The sequence below is a fragment of the Leuresthes tenuis genome, unplaced genomic scaffold (genome assembly GCF_036924035.1).
Source record: "Leuresthes tenuis unplaced genomic scaffold, fLeuTen1.0.hap1 SCAF_21, whole genome shotgun sequence".
NCBI classification, from domain to species: Eukaryota; Metazoa; Chordata; class Actinopteri; order Atheriniformes; family Atherinopsidae; genus Leuresthes; species Leuresthes tenuis.
In genome coordinates, this window is record NW_027325375.1 from 13,458,304 (window position 1) to 13,463,569 (window position 5,266).

Here is a 5,266-nt window from a genome sequence, read left to right on the forward strand (position 1 = left end):
CGTCTTACAGCGGAACACCTCTGCTCCCGCTTTTGATGGTGTATAGTCGGGCATTCGAACCTTTTCTTACCCGCTTTTTACAAACTATGGTGGGACATTCAAACCTTCTTGTATCCGAAAACCTCCGCTCCCTCTTTTGATGGTGTATGTTCGGGTATTCAAACCTTTTCTTACCCGCTTTTTCCAAACTATGGTCGGCTATTCACAGCTTCCTCTCCACCATACTTGTATGGTTGGATATTCACACCCACTTGCATCCGAAGACCTCTGCCCCAAATTTTTTTGATATTTAGTCGGACATTCGCACCTTACCCGCTTTTGGCAAACTATGGCCTTCTTGCAGCCAAACACCTCTGATCTCGCATTTGATGATGTAAGGTTTGGCATTCAGACCTTGCTTCACCTGCTTTTCACCAAATATAGTCGGACATTCACACCTTCTTGCAGCCGAACACTTCCGCTCCACCTTTTAGTGTTCTATCACACCTTTTTTTCACCGCATTTTATACATTATGGTCGGAAATTTTGACATCTGCCTTACATGTAACAGATTAGCGGTTTAGCAGTTTTAATTTAGTTTGAGTGAAGGAATTCATTTTTATAGCAAAATCCGAAATCGTGAAGAACTCATGAAAGTAAGCTTATTCTCGGATTCCTGAAACTTTAGATTTGCTATTTCTTTTACTGCAAAGTACAACGTTGGTTTTTTTGTTTAAATCTTTCAAGACATGGTAAATATGATTTTTATATATATAATAAATATATTTATTTCTGTTTACAATATATGACATGTAATAGAACTGAACCGGACCGGGGGACAAGGAAAGAAGAAGAAGAAGAAGAGGAAAGAAGAGAAAAACAGAACATACATCGCATACAACACAGCTGTGGATATAGATGTCCTGAGACGACATGATAATACATCAACTGCTTAGCGACCATGCTACTGGACTAATGAATGTGGTTGTGTGTGTGTGAGAACATGCAACACCCATGGCACAGGACCTACATGATAACCGTGCTTAGTTATGAGTGTATAAGCGTACAGGGCCACAATCCACAGCCCCCCCAAGCAATCAGAAGCAGGCAGAGAAGGCCACAAGACCCAGGCCACCAGCAGCCCCCACAGAGCACAGAACCCAGGAAGCCCACCGCAGGGGCAACCACGCATCCACCCAGAAGACTGCAGAGGAAGCCCCCGGAAAGAGCCCCCATAAGCATAGGGCAGAGGCCTTCCGGGAGCCAGGGGCAACAGCCCACCGACGTCGCCAGGCCCCAGCCGCCCAGACATGGGCCGTGTACTGGATCCGGGCCCCAGGAGCCCGAGCGCCCCCAAACCCCCCGGCAGAGGCCCCACCCAATACCCAGGAGGGCCAAGCGCCCCAGACAGCCACACAGTGGGTCAGTGCCTGCCCCAGCACCCCTGGCCAAGTGCCCTGGGAGTCAAGACGTGCCCACAGGTGGGTGAAGTCGCGAGCAGCGGAGAGAGGCCACGCCGCCCCCCCCATCGGGAGAAGCACAGGCAGGCCAGGCGACAGCAAGTCCAAGATCCAGGCCCAATCATTACCACACACACTTTCATGTCCCATACATCCACACGTCCTCCCTCCCTCGACTCCGCTGGGGTGTAGTGCAGCGGGCACACCAGGGGGCCAGCAGCCCCCCAGCCACCACAGACCCCAAACCAGCAGAACAATTAATTAATCCTCCTGGCCCCTCCCGCCCCGAGCAGCAACCAGGAAGCAGGGGTGTGCGAAGAAGACCCCTCCCCTCACCCTTCTGGCTCTTCAATATTTTCTAATAGTGAGCAATTAAAATTGAGGGGCAGCCAAACTTGTAGAACTGGGAGCGTGGCCCTCTGGGCAGCCTACATACCCAAAGAGCCCCGCCCACCAGATGCCACTCAGTGTAACCACCCCCCAAGACCTAATGTGTGTGTGTGAGTGTGTTTGATAAGTAGTAATGTCTAAGGTGTAATTAAAACAGGGGTGGGAACTGCAGAGGGCAACTACTGCAGAGTCCACTACACCCCACCGAACACACACGCCCCCAAAACCCTTCATGTGTGAGTGTGTGCTGTGTACAGGAGCCAGAAGGGAGAGGGGTATGGGGATATACACTGGGGGCAGCCAGGGACTGGCTGCAATAGGCATCCCCGCTACCAGGGAGCCAACACAGGACAGGAGGGCCTGATGTCCACCAGGCTCGGGGCCTGCAGCGACCATATTCTGGGAGCTACTGTACCCCCAGAAGGTACCCATCCCGCCCCACCCCACTCAACCCAACCCCACTCCGGAGGACCTCTACAAAAAACAAACAAACAACAACAAAAAACAAACAAACAAACCACCCGGTCACACCAGTCGCAGCAGCCCGGGCCTGAGACCCACCATCACCCAGGCCCCCCCAGGCCCCCCCTCAACAGGTGCGCTCTTGTGAAAAAGCAAACAGCGGCAGCAACAAAAACACAACGGGAACACCGTATTGAGGCTTTGTTCTGACCGCTCATTTGGTATGGCGTTTCTTTCAAGCAATTCTCCCGGTTAGCCCGCACTCGGCTCGCTCCCAGAGCCGTGTTAAAGTCTACTTCGCATTCACTCTCTTTTCTCCGCAGACTAAAAGAAAGTTTCATCTTGGGCTCCCTGAAACTTGCATCCTGCACCGCTGTTTGCTTTTTCACAAGAGTAGAGAAGAGCGCACCGTTCCCAGCGGCACTGCAGTACGGGGTCAATGCTTGGAGTGAACGGAGCAAGCTAATTTTTCAACTCCTATTGCTAAAAATCCATTTAATATGTAGTCCTCGTAGAGAGGACATATCAGATATTAAACTGATAAGAACAGATACTACACTTGATCTTAGCCAAAAGGCCGAGAAGCGACAACTGTCCACTGGTTCACGTCCGAGGGCCCTTCCTGGCACAATGCGCACTTGTCCGCTAACACCCCTGTTCTTTTTATGGCCATAGGTGGCCAGAGTGTCACTTTGCACCTCCGCCCACCTGCTGCACTGAGCACTCTTCAGCCCTTTTAAATGGTATAACTTTGCACTCCCGCACGCTCCAGCAAGCACCATTCAAGCAACAACTTTGCACTCCAGCTTCGAACATCGGCACAGTCGCAACAAGTAAGGCGACTCTACTCAGAGAAGTCACTCTGCACAGTAACAAGATTTCTTTTGCACAGACAGAAAGGGCTTCACCCGCAAAGGTAAAGCCTGCCAAAAATAGAAACAACTCATTAGTGCTGCTCTCCACAGATGTCTTTAGTAAAAGGCGAAAGACTTGTACGTTATGAAGAGAAACCAGAGTACGATTATCCGTCACTGCGGGAGCAGGGCATCAGGCTAGTTGGCATAGCCACCTTCCCCATGGTGAGCTTTGCTTGGTTGAGACGCTTGCCCCCCCCCCACCCCCCCCCCCACCCCCTTGCTCCTCGGCTGACCAAGTAGGAACAATCGGGCCCTATTCGATGGCTGCCTTGTCTTTTACTCTGTGCAAAAGACAAGGCAGCAACAAAAACACCACGGGAAAACCGTATTGAGGCTTTGTTCTGACCGCTCATTCGGTGTCGCGTTTCTTTCAAGCAATTCTCCCGGTTAGCCCACACTCGGCTCGCTCCCAGAGCCGTGTTAAAGTCTACTTCGCATTCACTCTCTTTTCTCAGCAGACTCTTGGGATTTTATCTATAAAATGAATTCCTTCACTCAAACTATGTTAAAACTGCTTTGTCCTTCATATTTACCATATCTAGAAAGATTTAAACAAAAAAAAACAACGTTGTACTTTGCAGTAAAAGAAAGAGCAAATCTAAAGTTTCAGGAATCCGAGAATAAGCTTACTTTCATGAGTTCTTCACGATTCCGGATTTTGCTATAAAATGAATTCCTTCACTCAAACTAAATTAAAACTGCTAAACCGCTAATCTGTTACATGTAAGGCAGATGTCAAATTCACCGAAATAGGATCAAAGGGTATTCGGCCAATCGAGCTGTAGCAGCTTTGGTAAAAGAGTATAAGTTGAAGAGTTTGTGAATAAAGGTGTGCGCACACATAGTGAGCTGTAGGAAAATAGGCAGGGAGCAATGCCGGCTGGGGTATATGTTCTTGTATGTTGTCTGACTGTTTGATTTGAATGTGTTGTGTAAGTGTCCTGTTGAATGTTACATGTTTGGGCTTTGACACTTCACTGTGGTTGTTAACTGTGTGGTGTGTCCTGAAATGTTATAGGTTTGGGCTGTGTGACATGCTTAATGCTTGTCAGTAGCTACCCACTTATTCATATATAGCAACTGACAACATAAGAAGTCTGGACATACTTTGATAGTAGTTGTAGAAGTATCCTTATTGATAATAGATAAACTAATTCATAGTGATAGAACAGTAGATGAACAGGTGCCTGCACATGTCTCACGAAAATAAAATGGGTGTATGATTGCTGACGGCAGAGCAATACTGCCAAACTTATGAGTTCTTGTGGCAAACTTGATTCAGTGTCTTGACGTGTATACGCTGTTTCGCTGACTTGATTGTCACAAGAAACAAAGTGTGTTTGATAAGATCCGACTATTTTATTACGGGAGGATCAGTATGTATGGATTCTGATGTGACTGATAAACCCATTCGTATCGTAAGCATAATCTAATACGTGAGACAACGCCCTGGCACACAATCAAAAAAAAAAGAGAGAGCGGTTTTGTGTCCCCACAGTCCATAATGTAGAAAAGAGAGAAAAAAAGCCTTTCTGATTTGGTGTGTGTAATCACAGTGCAGAGTGTAGAGAAAAGAGAGAAAAGAAAGCCGTTTTGGTGTCACGGGTGTTGTGACTTACACACACACATTTCTGAATTGAGAAAGGAAATTATTTTAGAGGAAGCACTAGAGTTTAGATCCCACATTTGTTGATAGGCATTCATTTATTTCTTCACTTCTGATGAAGTTTCAACAATAAACAACAAACTTTGTATTATGAGAAAGAACCAGACTCATTCTTCAGGAATCCGAAAATAAGCTCTATTTTACGAGTTATGCACGAATTCGGATTCTCCAATAAAACGAATTCCTTAACTCTAACCAACTTAAGACTGCTTTGTCCTTCATATTTATTCATGTCTAATCAAGTTTCAACGATAAACAACGTTGTACTTTGTAGAATGAGAAAGAACTTCTTCAGCAATAAGCATCTCTCGACATATGACGAAATACAGATTTTGCTATAAAATTAATTCCTTCTATCAGCCTGACTTAAAACTGTTTGTCCTCCTTATTTA

At 46.8% G+C, this 5,266-nt stretch overlaps 2 non-coding genes across 2 annotated transcripts; both read right to left on the reverse strand.

Moving 5' to 3' along the window:
- Nucleotides 1-2,689: 2,689 nt before the first annotated feature.
- Nucleotides 2,690-2,880, reverse strand: LOC140280775 (U2 spliceosomal RNA). The gene has a single exon (XR_011909702.1). It is a non-coding gene; the product is annotated as a U2 spliceosomal RNA (small nuclear RNA).
- A 316-nt stretch (nt 2,881-3,196) lies between these two features.
- LOC140280711 (U5 spliceosomal RNA) lies at nt 3,197-3,310 on the reverse strand. The gene has a single exon (XR_011909642.1). It is a non-coding gene; the product is annotated as a U5 spliceosomal RNA (small nuclear RNA).
- Nucleotides 3,311-5,266: the final 1,956 nt, after the last annotated feature.